Raw genomic sequence first — 18,310 nt, forward strand, 5'->3', positions numbered from 1 at the left:
AGATAAAAACAAAAAAACAATTCTCAAACTGGGCTCTGATCTTTAAAAGTCTGCCTTTTATGATCTCTTCCACTTGACATGAACAGGGAATGAAACCTTTAGCAAATAAAATTGCAACACCTCCACTAGTGGAACTCAAATGACTTAATATGGACATTCCATCAAACTCTCTGGCCCAATCACACGCATTCAACTCATCGCTGTGAGTCTCCTGCACAAATAAAACATCGACTTTTTTCTGTTTGACTATTTCAAAAAGTTGAAAACGCTTCTTTCCTTCTCTAGCCCCATTTATGTTGAGAGAAGCAATACTTATTTCTCCCATAAATAAGGAAAGCCAAAAGCAAATTAGGCTCAACAAACAAAAACTCACATAAACATGCTGATTATTTTTCATTACTGACATTGGATTCCGACTGAGTATTGAGCTTTACAAGTATTTTCTTAAGACGATATACTTCTTGATTGCTAAAACACCCTTCATTCCTATATATTCTCACTTTATCAATGAATTGTATCACATCCGGAAAATATTGCTCAATGCGAACTTTTCTCACATTCTTTGTTTCCTTTAGAAAGGATTTAATATCATCTGCACTATAGCTCCTACTAGAGAATCCACTTTGCGGCAAACTGCACGTTACGCTGCATTCTGAGAAATCACTTTCGCTTTCCGTGTCAGTTTGACTTAAATCGCAATTAAATCCTTTCTTTGCTTGCTCATCCGAAGGACGTTGCTCTAACCTTCGCTTCTGCGGCGTTTTAAAAGTACAATCGTCCAATTCGGATAACATGCTGCTTTCACGATGAACAGAACATTCACCCACAGCGTCCGCAATATCTAATCTGTTCTCCGCCTCATTCACTTCAACTACGGTGACAATCATGTCCTCTTCCACAGATCGATCTGCCGGCTCTATCTCTGCTGTTTTCCCGACCAAAGCAGTCACTGTCTGCACTGAACTTGGCCCAGGTACCTCACCATCCGTGATTGGTACCGCAACGTTCTGAACTTCTTCAGTGTTTGCACTATTCTCATCATTCACAACCGGTAAAGGCGCCTCATTCAACTTATCCACCCTATTTGGGCACGCACGAATCAAATGTCCTATTGCACCACAATTAAAACACTTTATATTGTTTGTTGTAGTGAAAATTACATAGTTGAAATCCTCATGTCGAAAATTCAGGGACAAATCCAGTTCATCAAGGTGCTCCTGCAAAATCATATAAACATAGCGCCTAAATGACACAACATGCTTCAGGAGGGGTGATTAAGTACCAATCGGAATCATCTTTATAGGTGAAACTATTTTACCATAACGCGCAAGCAAATTGGTCAATACTTCATTAGGGATAAAGGGCGGCACATTTGACAATGTCACTTTTTTGGAAGGTGCGGACAAAGGAAGCACTGGTGTAAATATACCTTTAATCACAATCCCGTTCTGCACTAACTGATTTGCTAAATCAACTGTTTTCGCAAATACAACAACAGCGCCATTCATACGGGACGCTGACAAGATATTGTCATGTCCAATCTCTTCCCCCGCGGCTAATCCACAATCTTCTATACTAGCGGTTGAATCTATTTTCACACCATGATGCCTTGTCAATGAATTAAAACTCCCGCTGCCTGGGGCAGCCATGCTCCCAATACGTGGGAGCGGACGCCCCGGCTAAACATGACACTCACTTCTCTATTTTTTAGAAAACCACCAACGTTAAACAAAGAAAACCCAACAAACTAAACAAATAGGCAAAAAAAAAAACAAAGATAGAGAAGTAAAGACCACTCGTACCTCACACAGCAGCCACGCGCTCTCGCTCAACACTCCGCCCACTCACCCAGCACATGCGCACGAGAGAGAGAGAGCGAGAGAGAGACGTCTCTTTGCGGGGCCGCGGCGGTCTGGGTGAATAAGCTGCTCTATCAGCAGTATCAGCTGAATGGAACAAAAAGTGTTGAACTTGAAAAATGTTTATGCATGAGTGCACTTGCTAAATTAAGGCGGATTGCATAAAATAATGCCACGTGTCATCAATAAGATGCATACTGAATCTGTTCCTCCGATTTCAGTACATTAAGCCATGGTAAGCTGTTTTTCCACATTTCCAAGCGTTTTAGAGTGTACCCAGCACCCTTTTTAACAAAAAAAGTAATAAAAATAAAACAAGCGTGTAACGACCACAAACGGAGGGAAAATAGCAGAGTAAAAGTACAGATACATCACTTAAAATGCACTAAAGTAAAAGTAAAAGTACACAATTTTTAGACTACTCAAAAAAGTACAATTTCTGATAAAAACTAACAATTTTTTGTCAAATAAGTTTTTATTGAAAGACAAAGATTTTGAAGATGGATTTGTAATCTTACATTTTCATCTCTTTCACCTGTACAAAGAATACAATCAAAATTAGAGAGAGAGAGAGAGAGAGAGAGAGAGCATCACAAACCATCCCTTACCAGACCTGTTTACATTAAATTGCAAAGTATGATGAAGAAATATTAAAACATTACATTAGCAAATTATGCATTAGTCCGTAGGGTTTCCATCAAGATAACAGAGAAAAGGGTGCCAGATTTTGTCAAATTTGCCCTTCAAACAGTATTTAAACTCGTCTGCCACGTTTCCTCAGAAATTTCCACTCCTAGTTCTTTCTTCCATTGTTCCTTAAGAAAACTTGTAGAGGGAGAAATAAAGGATTGGAGCAGATCATAAATTATCGATAATGCCTTTTTACTTCCATTACACTGATCAAGACACTTATCAATAATCTGATAAAAACTACTTAAATGAGTATTTGTAATGCCTTACTTCACACCCCTGCAAGTATCCATACCTGCTCTGCAGCAGCAGTAGCAATAGCGTCCATAATGGATCTAATTCACCAAGACCAAATACAGTAACACTAAGATGCAGAACCTGACAGAGAACCAGCAGTTACAAAGCAATGTTGATAAGAAAGGAGGATAGTGTTTACCTTTTTCAGAGTTATAGATTTAATATTGAAAATGACAACAATATATTATGATCAGGTAATTTTGACTCACTCATCTAAATTGTGAAATGAATATTTCATGTCACATAAATGCACTGGTTATGTCAGCATACCTGTGTCAAAAGTTTTCAAAGTCAATGACAGCAGCCATGGTGAATCATGTGAGTCAGATTTTTTATTTTATTTTTTAAAGAAAACAGAAGACTGAAATGGTCGGAATATTAAGTCAGTTTGTTTTTGGCTATAAGGATATGTAGGCTAGTGAAGTGAAAGTGCTCAGGCCTGGCCAAAAATAAAATTGTGCCTATGTCACTGATAGATAATATAGACCTTTGCAATGAAAAGCTTCTACAAACTGAAAACCAAATGGATTATTTAAAAAAATAGTTTTGGTATGTAAGTACCAGCAAGACAGTCATATAATGACATTATATACTTAGAAGAATATAATATGTACTAGAAAAATATGTCTAAAATGTCTAAGTCTAAGTCAGTCCTGTCTGCTGTGCTGCTGAGTGGTTTGTGATTGTAGCTCTGTATAGCTGTTTTTCTGTTGGATCTTACTATCACTTTCTTGTTTAAACTGCTAAAATATTACTTAATTCTCACCATATTTCTGATATTATCTATCAAACTAATTTGACATGGTTCGCTTTTTAATCTAAACTACTAGTACAACACTTTAGCATTCTGTTAGCCTGTTAGCTTGAGATACATCCAAACTTTAATTTGAGGTTAGTAAGAATGTGAGGGCCTTAGATATGTTTTTGGATGCAACTAGCGAGTCCCGTACATAGTTCGGTTCCGGTTGCAGAGCCCTCGCAGCAGGGTGACTGGGTGACTGTGAGGCGGCATAGTCACGGGACAAAACACCGCTCTTCCATTCTGATTAAAACATTAAACAGGTTCTCCCCACTCAGTGACGCACCCACTGAGAAACCTGTTGAAAGTGTCCTAGTTATTGGTGATTCTATTGTATAGAACGTGAAAATAGAGACACCAGCCACCATAGTCCAATGTTTACTGGAGCCAGACATCTTGGTAAATTTAAATGTATTGGCTAATGCTAAACGAAAATTCAGTAAGATTGTTATTCACGCCGGCGCTAATGATGTTCGACTTCACCAGTCGGAGATCACTAAAAATAACATTAAAGAGGTGTGTGAACTTGCAAGTTCGATGTCAGACACTGTAATATGCTCTGGTCCCCTCCCTGCTTACCGTGGTGATGAGATACATAGCAGACTGTCGTCACTCAATGGCTGGATGTCTAAGTGGTGTCCGCAGAATAACATAGGTTTCATAGATAATTGGATGAGTTTTTGGGGCAGACCTGACCTGTTGAAAAGAGATGGTCTTCATCCCTCCTGGGGTGGTGCCGCTCTTCTGTCTAGAAATATGGCACATAGTCTTAGAGTTTGTACTTGACTAACTGGTGCCCAGGTCAGGAAGCAGACAGACTGGCTAAACCGACCGTCTGCTAGCCGCCTCATGTCACAGAAATCAGTTAATTCTCAGCACATGGAGACTCTTTCACCTAGATATCACACTATAGAGACTGTGTCTGTTCCCCGAACCAGCAAATACAAAAAACGTCCAAACAAATTTAAGTGTAACAATTGAATTAATTTTCAACAAATAAAAAACAGATATAATTCAGATAAAAAATGATAAAGCTTGGCTTAATGAATATTAGATCCCTTTGTACGAAAGTGCTTTTTGTAAATGATATGATCACAGATCATAACTTAGATGTGCTTAGATGTGCTTGACAGAAACCTTGTTAAAACCAGATGATTACATTATTTTAAATGAGTCTACCCCCCAAGATTACTGTTATAAACATGAGCCGCGTTCAAAAGGTAAAGGGGGAAGTTTTTCTACAAATTATTGCAATATTTTCAGTATTTCTCAGAGCTCTGGTTTCAAGTATAATTAGTTTGAAGTAATGGTGCTTTATGTAACATTATCTAGTGTAAAAAGTGTTAATGATAAATTCCTTGTGACGCTCGTACTAGCTACTGTATACAGGGCACCATAAAGACTTTATCATGGTATGGTACATAAATATGGTAGAACCATAATTTCTACAACAAAAGACTGCTTCCTGATTTGTCTCAATTCCTCAACATATCCAATAGCTCAGAAAAACTTGAAGGTGTAACAGAGACTATTGACTCTTTTCTAGCATTTTAGACACGGTCTCTCCTTTATGCTTAAAGAAGATTAAGGAAAACAGTCCGACACCATGGTATAACGAACACACTCACGCCTTAAAGAAAGCAGCCCGGAAAATGGAGTGCAGTTGGAAGAAAACAAAACTAGAGGTATTTTGTATTGCATGGAGTGAAAGTACATCTACATACCGAAAAGCCTTAAAAATTGCTAGATCTGCTTACTTATCATTTAGAAGAAAACAAACACAACCCCAGGTATTTATTAATTAGAGTGGCTAAATTAACAAAAAATAAAGCATCAGGAGGCGCAGACATTTCCCAACAGTACAGCAATAATGACTTTTTGAATTTCTTTACTTCCATTATAGTCCTTCATGTACTCTGCGATCTCAAAACTCTGGCCATTTGATAATACCTAGAATATCAAAATCAACTGCGGGTGGCAGATCCTTTTCCTATTTAGCGCCCAAACTCTGGAACAATCTACCTAGCGTTGTTCGGGAGGTAGACACACTCTGTCAGTTTAAATTTAGATTAAAGACCATCTCTTTAACCTGGCATACACATAATACACTATCGCATTTCTAATATTCAAATCCGTTAAAGGATTGTTAGGCTGCATTAATTAGGTCAACCGGAACCAGGAACACTTCCCATAACACCCGATGTACTCGCTACATCGTAAGAAGAACGGCATCTACACTAATATTAGTTCCTTTCATTCTTATTCTGAGGTCACCATAGCCATACAGATCCAGTCCATATCCAGATCAGATGGTGGATCAGCACCTAGAGATGACCTCTACAACCCTGAATGTTAGCAGAGACCTATCAGATGTCAACTAGATGAACCCTAGAGACAGATCCCCTGTGAAGACCTCGTTGGCCATCGGCACAAGACCACGGGAACCAGATGAGTCCTCTGCTCAATCTGACATGCGTTGCAGCCTGGAATTAAACCACACCATGCTGGTTTCGTCTGGCCAGAGGAGAACTGAGTCCATATCCAGATCAGATGGTGGATCAGCACCTAGAGATGACCTCTACAACCCTGAATGTTAGCAGAGACCTATCAGATGTCAACTAGATGAACCCTAGAGACAGATCCCCTGTGAAGACCTCGTCGGCCATCGGCACAAGACCACGGGAACCAGATGAGTCCTCTGCTCAATCTGACATGCGTTGCAGCCTGGAATTAAACCACACCATGCTGGTTTCGTCTGGCCAGAGGAGAACTGAGTCTCCCCCCCCCCACTGAGCCTGGTTTCTCCCAAGGTTTTTTTCTCCATTTCTGTCACCGATGAAGTGTTGGTTCCTTGCCACTGTTGACTTTTGCTTGTTTAGTTGCGAACACAATTTCTGGCAACATTGTTGAGACAAAACACTATTTGAAGAGAACTAAACTGAGCTGGACAATGACATCACTGAATCAACAATAAACTGACTTAAACTGATAAACTGACTGTTTTCTTTTGTCCACTTGCATTATCAGCACACGTTTTCCTGTTTAACACTGTAAAGCTGCTTTGACACAATCTTTATTGTATAAAGCGCTATATAAATAAAGGTGACTTGACTTGACTTGATTTGACTTTAAGTTTAATTATACTGGAAAGTGTTGATATTTAGTAAGAGCAATAAAAAGCATAAGTGCGTGAAAAGAAACATTTGCGAAAATGGTTGTGGATAAATTTAATTCTTTGTATGGCAAATGTCATCATTACAGTCATGTCAGTAAGAATCCTCATGATGATGAAGCTCACCTAATGAACTTCTGGTGGCAGAGAAATTCCTCTGTACATATTTGTTGGGTTAAAGTTTGGTACACTTTGAACTTACAGTGCTGACCAATAGAAATTTCTTAAGTTGCCAGTTACCTCTGTGTAGGCGAAGCTTCATTAAAGTTGCACTAAATATTCACAAAGAGGCAATCCTTCAAGTGGTGTCTACTCAGTCGCTTCTTTATAATGGCACTGGCACTGTTCAAGATTATAAAATGTTGCAGAAAAAAGGCCTCACGTCTCACATCCTGTCCCAATTTCTTTTTGGCTGTGGAATTTTGCAGTGTAGAATGTGCTCTGTACTCAGTCTTTAGCATTAATAGTGGCCACTGCCTGTTCAGTATTTTCTTGGATTACTATCCAGATTTGCCATCCGACCTCTACCTAATTGCAGAGGGACATATGTGTCTGTTCACAGTGTTTCCATTTGTAAACCTTAATCTCTTCTCCACAATTCTCTAGGCTCCAAAGCAGCTCCAAGGCCTGGTGGAATTGGCAGTGCAGCTGCAGGTCAGCCGGGTGTAGATGGAGAGAGCATGCTGTCTAAAATTTTGCCTGGAGGAGCTGCAGAGCAAGCTGGCAAATTAGGAGAAGGTGAGCAAAGCATTTCCAAGGTATAACTAGTATTTTTGGTCAGTTACTATTAACGGACTAGTTTAAATAGTACATGGGTCAATCAAACTTGCAAAAACACGTGGTTATTTTTACAGGTACGATGCTTTTTATAACCAATGTTATTCTCACTATTTTCTCTTTTACTTTCATTTTTTTTCTGTGATTTGCACAGCAATCTCTGGATTTGGCAAGAAGTTCACCTCCTTGTGGTGAGGTAGTACAATTAAAGGTGGGTGCAGTTGCTTTTCAGTTATTGGACACTTAACAATGCCCATGTTGTAACTGTAATAAATAAACATGCTTTAAAAATAAGTTACCAACAAATTAACACCTGTGTGCATGTGTGCGTGTGTCAGAGAAAGAAAGAAAAAGCAAGAGAGCAGCTGACTGAGTGCAGTGCATTTTAACAAGGTGGCATATTTTTAGCTTCACAGTGATTATTCTTATTGTTTCCGTGTTATTTTAGGGAGTCTAAAATGACAGAGGATGTTTTTGTACTGGAAAAACCTATGAAGTTTCCCTATTATGTTTTAATTTAAAGAGAAGACAACTCAAGAAAGAAAGCGAGAGGGAGAGAAGCTATCTGGTTGTTCTAGTAAGTATATGACAATATTTCAAATATCATATTAGGGTTGGATGGTATGGTTACATTGGTATCCTTATTTCCCTGTGTCAGTAGCTGACAGTAGGGGCACACCCTCTGGTGTGATGATTGTCTGAAGCCTGTATTGAATTGCACCAATTTATTGGAACATAACGTTAGCACTGCCCTTCTCTACTCAGGGAATCAGTGTTACATACGTAATCACATACATATAAGACATTCACTTTCACAGGTTCCTTTAGATGCTGCATCAGTAGTTAATGCTGTGGGAATGCTAATAAAAGTGTGATAAAAGTGTGCAGAGAGGCCCAGCCTGCCACACACAGATATCTTTCAAAGATAGTTCTTTAGTCAAAGCTTGTGAAGAAGCAACACTCATCGAGTGTGAACGAACACTTAATGGAGCAAAACCTTTGCTAATGCTACTGAAGCAGACAAACAACTAGTCAGATTTATGCTACTGGCTTCTACGGTCAACGCAAATTCTCAAAGCTCAAAACTTCAAAGACAAAGCCTATGCAACCTCTCCTTCTCCTGCAACTCAAAAGTAGGAGGAGTGAAAGATTGCAAAACAACAGCCTGCCAGCGAAGTGAAGAAGAAACCACCTTGGGATGGTTGGCAAGTATTGGACTCAGCAGGACGTTAACTAGACCAGGAGATAAATCCTAACATAAAGGGCTCACTGACAAAGCTTGCAGGTCTTTTAAGAGAAGTGAGGGAGGTCCAGCAAGAGAATCATCTTGAGAGTCATAATCTCATCCAAGGCTGATTCTAGAGCCTCAAACGGAGGTCCTGTCAAAGCCTCCAGTCCCAAATAAAATATCAGCGCATCTAGCAGGAAGGATTTATCCTTAGCCAGAGATAGCATGCGGTCACTACCAAACCCACCATCGAAAGACCAATAGCATGAGCCATGTGCTTAGTATCACAAAGCGAGTTCTCAGCTTCTCAGCTCTTTGACTGCCTCAGGGGTCAAACTGTTACCATCGTCCATCTCCTTAAGGACCTCCAGCTGGTGCCCCTTCAGGACCGACATGGTGTGCAGTGGCACACTTGCTCAACCAGCAGCCATATAGGACTCACCGATTAAAGCAGACGCAGTCCTACAAGGTTTGAACGGTATATTAGGCCTCAATTTCCATTAGAGGGCCAACGATGGTGAGAGATGAGCCGCTAATGTCTCTTCCATTGCCAGCATCTCTGAATACCCCTTTTCAGCCATCTTAGAAACGGCCGTGAAAACAGAAGCAGTCGAATTAGTAATCCATGCAGAGAAAGCCTGGTTCCAGGACCTTAAAACCTCACAATGGAGGTCCTATAATCTCAGCAGCGGCTTGCAGAGCAAATGCGCTACAGCCTGCTAACAACTGCTCATCCAATTTGGAGTGAGCCCCTGGCTGGACAGACTCATCCCAATCCAGCTTAAGCATGTCTACACCATGAGTAATTACATGCAGATGCTCAGTATAAGCTAAAGAAGGGCGAAGGTCAGCCTGAACTCCTCAAAGTCAGATGTGGCGGTAGATAACACATTAAATCTAAAAGAGATCGCTTTACAAGTTTTTGAATTTGGACACAAATCCTCACATGAAAACTCCACTGAGACATATTAAGCACACAATCAGGAAAAAGCAAGAGAGATAAATCCAAAGTCTTGCTTTCCATAGTTTCAAGTTGGAATGCCAGTCCATGCAGTGCCTCAACAGCTTCAGAGCGAGCAACATGAAGAAGAGATGGTAACTTAAGATCTGCCAATAAATTGGTGTGATTGTATGTGGGCTTCAGCCAATCGTCACACCAGCTACTGACACAGCATTGGAGTGAATCTATGAAAGGTAAAACAAAAACATACATGACATTATGAGTAATTTTATATCATGAAAACAAACTTCTCCATAACTATATAGTATTCATTATTATTGTCAATAGTTGGTGATATTGCAACTTTTTACAAACAATCTTACATTTTTAGAACTGATATTGTGGTGTGTGTGTGTGTGTGTTTTAAGCCAACCAAGAGTGGAATCACAGGACTTCGTAAACTCAAGGTTTGGGTCATAATTCAAAGGCGGCAACACTGTTCGCTCTGAAAGTCAGACAGTAAGTAACTTCATAATTTGACATTTTGAAATATAAAAATGACAGTCTTAATCCAGGGGTTGGCAGCGAGACTGAATCAAGTTACTTATACACATAATTCTTTTTCACACTGTCCATCCACTTTAAAATACATGCTTTATTCACATGGAGATGACTTCCCATGAAGGGGTTGACGCTGAGATGAGGAGATCCCACCTCACAATGAAAAGCGGTTTGAGTGCCTAAAAAAGCACTATATAAATGTGACAAATTATTTGTATTATTATTATTATTATTATTATTATAACAAATTATTATTAGTAGCCATAGAGTTGAGAGTTGAAAATGTTGAGACTGGGGATGTGACGATAATGTGTCATCCAAGGGCACAATGGTCATGTTCATTTCTAACCAATGAGTTAGAGGACTCTAGAGATTAAGCGTACAGTTCTTCACTAGAACAACTGAATGCCGGGTCACACCTGGGAAAAGGAGAGGAAGACAGGTGCACACACCCATGTTCCCACATTCACATTCCAATTGGTATGAGGAAAAGGCATTGCTAACAAGGCCTGAATGCCCTGAACTGTGTTTGTGGGCCAACATAGCAGAGGTGGTTCATGGGCATCCATAAAATTGCGTCTGAGCAGAGAGAGCATGAGGTAGCTATTTTTTCCTACACTAGTCAATGGAAAAAAGTGGTCAACCAATGAGTTAATAATGAAGTGCCAAACAAGATATTGTGAATAAGAGCAGGGAGCAATTCCAAACAAAAAAGCTGTGCTCTCTCAAATGAGATCTCTTGGGAGTAACGCGTTACAAAAGTAACGACATTACAGTAGTATATTACTTTTTCCTGTAACACAGTAATATAACACATTACTAATACAATTTGGGTAATATTATACTCGTTACAATCTCGGTAACGCACGTTACAACAACATATTTTAACTCAAAATTAAGAACACCGCAAAACAGCACTGGAGAAAAAAATTCCCGGGTAAAATAGTTTGTCTATTTCCTGCTGCTGGAATTCCATGGTTGAGATGACTGCAGATGGATTCTACATCTGTGACACGGACACACTACCGTTATTTTCAGCTCATCAGAGAAAATGACAAGAAGGCATAGTCAAGTGCAATCTATGTGCGACACCGAACTCTCAACATTGAGAAATAGCATAAGAAACACCGGGACTGGTGCCACAAGCACTAACCACGAGAGCTGCAGGGTCGGAGGAGAGAAAGAATGCAGCGGACGTGTGCGGACAAGCAACAGAAATGAAGTTTAACTAAAAATAACAAAATCAGTTTTTATTGAACTATAGTCTATATATAAAAAGAATGCATATGCAAAATATATTTGACAAATAATTTAACAGATTAACAAAATGAAAGGAAAAGACTGAGTGTATATGCTGCTGAGTTTGGTTCATTTTTGTGTGGGGCGGCACTCTACAAACAAGTTCACGGAAAGGAAACAGAGATGACAGAAAGCGCATCATAAAATAAAAGTCAACACATTGCAGTTTCGAATGATCTGTATGATCAAAAATTACGGAGTATTTTCCGCTGTTCGATCTCGAAGGCGCCTCACGCACACAAAATACAGCATTGCAAACGTTATCAGAATAATTGTAACGGAGCCGACGAGACGAGAGACGTGCGGATCCATATGCAAGCTTTTTATTAAAAGACGTGGTCACAAACACAGGCAGGGTCGAAACACCAGCGAACAGATATGGCACGGGCAGAACACAAGAGCAGTCCAGTAAACAGGCGTGGGTCGATCGACGGTGAACAATATCCAACAGGGCAAGGCAAAGAGAGATAATCCAGGTACATAGCAATAATCCAGGCAGGGGCAAACAGAGTCCGAAACAGCAAGACAAAAAGGGTAATCCGAAAACAAAGGCAAGAATCTGAACACAGGAAAACAAGCAAGGCGAGACTATGACTAAACTAGGAAAACTGGAACTGGCTCTGTAAAGTGCTATCACTAGGAGAGTAATAAACGCAGACAATACTCGGCGACTTGAGCAGGATCTGGGTGGATGTTATATAGCGTGTGAAATAGCTTTCAGGTGAGCGTGTGATTGGTTACAGCTGTGTGCAATCACTGCAATGAATGATGGGAAATGTAGTCCAGGGTATAGTGTAACAGTCTGTGTAGTGTGAGAGTCCATGTAGTGAGCGGGTGACCTCTGGTGGTGAGTGAACGGAAGTTCATAGACCGGATTCGTGACAATAATATACAGTCAACCAAACATATAGACACTCGTTAATTAAAATAATCCGTAGTACAATCTGCGTTAAGTACAAAGCCTGGTTTACAAAATAAATAATAGTTTAGCAATCAAATACATCACGACTATGGAAACATTTGGATTTGTGCCGAATGAGAGAGGTAGGCTGCGTGAGAACTAACGCGTTTGCTTTCAGTTTTGCGTTAAATTAATTTGTTTTGACTTGTTTTGCAACTTATATTTTTCCATTCGTTTTGTTCTGAATACCGTTAAATTTAAAGGTTTTATTGTGGAGTGAGGAGAACTAAAATAGCCTATAGGCTAGCTGTTGTGTTTATTGTTTGTAGCTATATTAGGGCTTATAACATTCCGCTTTATTTACCGCTATAATTTCTGAATGTAATTGCGGTTTGTGCTTGAAAGTGAAAGTAACTCAAAATTAACTCAAATGTAGTGTAACAGTAATATTGTAATGTAACTAATTACTGTCAAAAGATAGTAATAAGTAATATAAAATGCATTACATTTTGGAAGTAACTTGCCCAACACTGTTTATATCAAAGAGACAGGCCATGGTGTAAATAGAAATTTTTCAATTCAAGTTTATTTGTATAGTGCTTTTCACGATACAAATCGTTGCAAAGCAGCTTTACAGGAAATTAAGTTTCTACAATATGTTTAGTAGTAGCTTGTCAGTGGTGACTATGTCAAATTGATGTACATATGGCAGAAATGTATGGTCAAATTCAGTTAATGAACACTATTAACAGCAATGATTATATGTTGCAATCCAACTTGTAGCAAAATTTGGTAGTTTATGTTGTTTCAGGGTTGGCGTCCTCTGAGGGGTTTGCATCATCTCTTCTCAGGTGTTCGGTCATCTCAGGTCTCTCATTACATCTACATCTGTCAGATTCACATGTGACAAAGTCAATGAGAGACGGGACACCTTCCATTATGTTTCGACCATCTCTGCTAGAAAATATGTTTAAATACTAAGCTTTGAAATTTGTGAAGATCTCTTGTGTTTATTTACAGTGAGAAACAGCTATTAGTGGAGACCCGGGAGTGTTCTTCTTCACGCCTATCTGCAACAAATAAATGGTTTTTGTTTTTTTTAATCAAAATTTGAACTTCAAACTTTTTTTGCCCTGTAAATCTTTTATAGTTTCCTACAGAGACATGCAACCAATTAGAAACTCTGGACAGTTTCTAATTGGTTAAACTTATATGTTAAAACTCATCCTTATTACAACAAACCTTGATCTCCCCTACTTTTAATCATTATTGAACTGCCAAAGAAACAAATTAACCTGTTATTGTTAAATGATTTTGCTAGCTCCTATGGAGTATTGTATGAAACTGCATTAAAAACAAACAAACAAAAAAAAAACGGCATGATAGAAATATAGGTAACACTTTACAATACGGTTCATTAGTTAACATTTGTTAACTACTTTAGTTGACATGAACTAAGAATGAACAATACTTCTACAGCATTTATTAATCTTAGTTAATGTTAATTTCAACATTTACTAATACATTATTAAAATCAACAGTTGTGCTTGTTAACATTAGTTAATGCACTGAATTAATTAACATGAACTAACAATGTACGAGTGTATTTTCATTAACTAACATTAACAAAGACTAATAAATACTGTAATAAATGTACTGTTCATGGTTTGTTCATGTTAGTTAATACATTAACTAACATTAACTAATGGAACCTTATTGTAAAGTGTTACCGAAATACAGTATATTGTATTGTTAAAATTTAAAGGGGAAACGTTACTTTTGTTTTCGACAGCTTTGCCTTGTATTTGGCAGAGACAAATCAAATAGAGCAGTGAAATCACTGACAGTAACATTAACTTCTCCATCTTGCCAACACTCCACTACAGGACCGGACAGGATATGATCTAAAACGCAATAAAATTAAACTCTTCATACCTTTGTTACATCACTTTCTTGCATTGCTACAAATGACTCAGTGTCTCATAGACGCCTCACATTATGCTTCACATAAACTAGTTCAACAGCAGACTGTTCCTTGGGTCCAACGTTCAGAACATAGAAGCCACCTATAAAATGTCTGTAATATAAAATTTCAAGGTGAGGTGTGTAATTTTTTTCCTGGCACTTATCCCAGCGTAATACGCAGATTTAACCAGAAGTAAGTCATCCTTAGGTTGACCCCTCAAAAGTATGTTCACTGTACACTGGGTGAGTCAGATGGTAGAGAGGGGGCATGTTAGGGGAACCTGTTTGGAAAATAGTCATTATTTTTGTCATTCCATTTGTTTATATCAATGGAACAGATATTATACACTTCACCTTGAAAAAATGTCTTTCATTGGATTGTAATGCCTTCTTTTTTCTGTTCTTCACAGATTATTTGGGAATTCTGTGTCTGTGTTCTAACCGAACAGCATGGCCAAAGATATTAACAGCCAACTTTGAGCATGACAGCTCCAAAGAACCTGCTCCTCCTGGCCTACAGAACACAGTACATGAAGGCAGCGGAGAGCGATGACTCCAGTCGATTTGTTTTAAAATATTTTTTTATAATTATAATAATTAAGAAAAACACAAGGCTAGTTGAATATAAGGGAGCTGCTTAGTGGAATGTTGGAACTTTTAAGCAAGTAAAGATTGCATGTTCTAAAAAAAAAAAAAGAATCTTGATATTGCTGTATGTTCTAATGGTATGTGCGAATGATTTTGGATGTGTGTATGTATGCATTTACATTTGTTATCATTCAAAAAAAAAAAAAAAAATCTGATCAACACCAAGAAATTTCAAAAATGTTACTTGGGGGCTGATTTGTTTGTATAAGAGAAACTGTAATCTGAATGGAAATTTTGTTTCCCATATTTGTGGCATTTTCCCCATTTTGTGGCACTGTTTTCAAATGGAGCCAATTAGCGATTAACATAAATGTCAATCATTTCTCACTATCCATGGATGGTTGCTTCTAGATGAACGGCATATGATGGGGTCACCATCCTTCATGATGCTTAGTTGCCTATTTGTGCAATACTTATTAAAAGGAAATTACAAATATAAAGCATACTACAAATATGTCAACAATAAAGCAGACATCATGAAAAAAATATAAGAAGGTTGTATTTGAGAAATATTAAACAAAACACGTTTGCTTATTGCAGTGTTTGAAGGGCTGCTCATTTATCTGGTCTTAAATTATACTCCTCTGTGGTTGCCCAGAGGCTGTGGGAAATCTTGAGTTATCATACAGTTTGAAGACTTCGGGAAACCAGTCTGGACCCTTCACTGCATTAACACACTGTAATATCTGTGCGGTCAGAAAAGCTCTTGAGTTTAGAGGAAACTCAAGCGAACCCAACGACACAGCCAACAGCTATAGAGTTACGTCACACATTATATTGGTTTATAAATATATATTTGGATATATTTATTTTTTTCAAATAATAGTTTTAAAAAAACTATACCAGAATTGAATAAATCATATTTTATTAGACAAATAAATTAAATAAATAGCACTATATTATGTAAATGGATTAGAATGTATATGAGATGGCATATAAGAGAGTGTATAATGAGCAGTTATAGCAATGTATAGCACCTATATAGACCACGCAAAACACCCAATGGAAAGCAAATCAAGGAGTCTGCTTGTACTGCCTGCAATATGAACTATATTAGCTATCATTCTGTCTTGTGTCTCAGAGATTGTTTTTTTTCTGTGTGTGTGTTTGATCCTATTCACCTCAGGAAAGCATAGAGTTAACGCACCAAGGGGAGATATATGCATCGCTATAAGGGCTTAATTACAATACTAAGAAAGCCATTTGTTCTAACACCCTAGGTTTGTGATTCATTAGGGCTGTTGACTGTGATGTATGTCAGGGAAACCAGATCACCTGCCATTATCTGTGCTATTTATTTATTCGCTCATTCATGCATTGTGATCCTTTTTACCAGGTTAAACTCTTGTAGGAGTAAGTATGTGGCACAAAGAAAGAGATAAGGAAAAAAAGAAAATAATCAGCTAAATTTGTTTTTAAAATAACCTGTTAAGTGCATTGGCCTTAAGCAGCCCCCCTCCCCCCTCCTTTGCTGCTCAGTTGCACTGGCAACCATTTTCATAGTTAAAAGGACATGAATATATCTGTAAAACATGTAAATTGTACTATACTTCTGCAAACGAAACATTCAGAGCAAGGTGTAAAATGACCTGTTGTTTTGTGTAAATTACATCTAAAAAAGAGCATCACGACATAAACAGAAACCAAATAAACATATAAATATTCAAATAAATCACACTGTGTATGTGGTTGGCTCATGTGGACTGTTCGGAAATGTAAAAAAAATGTATTGAGACATTCTTGGTCTATGGTCTATACTTGTTGTGATTGTTAATGCAGATAAAAGACTCTTTAAAAAGAGAATATGGCTTCCATATAATTTGTGGGCGGGGAAATTTAAATGGACAAATGTATTTTAGGAGAAAAAAGAAAAAGAAAACAACAGACAACAGTTTGAAGGTGTTTGAAAAACAAAATTAATGTTACATTCACTGTTTTGAGAGCATATCCATATATACATTGTAAACTTTGTGTTTGTTTCAGTGTATACCTGTAGTAGGCTTGATGTAACGTCATGTTGTGTGATGAAAGTAATGATGACTCTTCAATACAATCAGGAAAAAATAAAAGAGCATTTAAAAAAAAACACCTGAATCTAACTGGTCCTTTTCACTTCTATGACAGATACATGGATAACTGCACTTATTTCATCTGCTAGTCTAAGTGCCAGAAAAAAATAAAAATAAATAAATCTGTGATTTTGAGAAGTGCAGGTATGGTTAAATGCAAGTATTGTCAATATTTTGATTTAAATACATTGTGAAATTAATAAAATAAGTTGTCATTTTAATGAATTCAGTTGATGTATGAATTCAATACATAAACAAATTGGAGGCAAACATTTTCAAAAAATGTTAAGTAGCTAAAAGATAAGTAAATAAATGAAAAAAGAAAAAAAAAACCTTAACGGTCAATTCCACATAAAGCTGTTGAAATGTTTGTTCTGTTACAATAAGGGTTTAAATTGGGCCCGGGCCGTCCGGGGCTGAGCCCCAGACTCCGGGGCTCGACATTAAAGGGGTCATATGATGCTATTTTAAAGATCATTATTTTGTGTATTTGGTGTATAAATACAGTTAGTTAGGCAACATCACGAAATGTATTCACCATTACGACTGTTTAATAGTTCTATAAACAGTTCAATAAGCAAATAAACTAATATAGGTCACTTACATTTTAGGCGGAAACACAGCGCATCCAACAGCAACCAGCCGGTTCATTGCTGAATGATTCCGTGTTCTGAGCGAATAGGTTGAGTCAAAGTTTCATTAGCCCATGCATAAACATCTGATGAATCTGCCGTTTGAACGAATCGTTTGAATGAACGACTCAATGACTCACTCATTAAACGCTCACTACTGGTGTTTTAATTTCGTTGAAAAGTATCATTTCCGCCATCATTTCTTGTTTGTATATTCAAAAATATTTAAAAGTTGTATTTTTCAGTGTAAATGATTTAATTTGATAACGTAGATAATCGCATTATTATAATTGAATTTATAGATCAAATGTAAGAATTTGAAATGAAAGTATTAATGAGATTAGTGGGAAAATGCCCTCTATAAAGGTAAAAAAATGCCCTTGGATAAAATAAATAAAATATGGAGATTTATATGTCACAGCTGATAGAAAACTGATGAGAATATTGCTTAAGAATAAATCATATTTGCAAAA

The 18,310-nt window shown here is 37.8% G+C and overlaps 1 long non-coding RNA gene across 1 annotated transcript; it reads left to right on the forward strand.

Annotated features, from left to right (window-relative positions):
- Window positions 1-7,426: 7,426 nt before the first annotated feature.
- LOC107730639 (uncharacterized) lies at window positions 7,427-15,012 on the forward strand. The gene is made up of 5 exons (XR_001638703.1): window positions 7,427-7,555; window positions 7,749-7,805; window positions 8,043-8,171; window positions 10,191-10,281; window positions 14,899-15,012. It is a non-coding gene; the product is annotated as an uncharacterized LOC107730639 (long non-coding RNA).
- The last annotated feature ends 3,298 nt before the right edge of the window (window positions 15,013-18,310 follow it).

Source organism: Sinocyclocheilus rhinocerous, unplaced genomic scaffold (assembly GCF_001515625.1).
Source record: "Sinocyclocheilus rhinocerous isolate Xijiao unplaced genomic scaffold, SAMN03320098_v1.1 scaffold729, whole genome shotgun sequence".
In the NCBI taxonomy this organism is placed as follows: Eukaryota; Metazoa; Chordata; class Actinopteri; order Cypriniformes; family Cyprinidae; genus Sinocyclocheilus; species Sinocyclocheilus rhinocerous.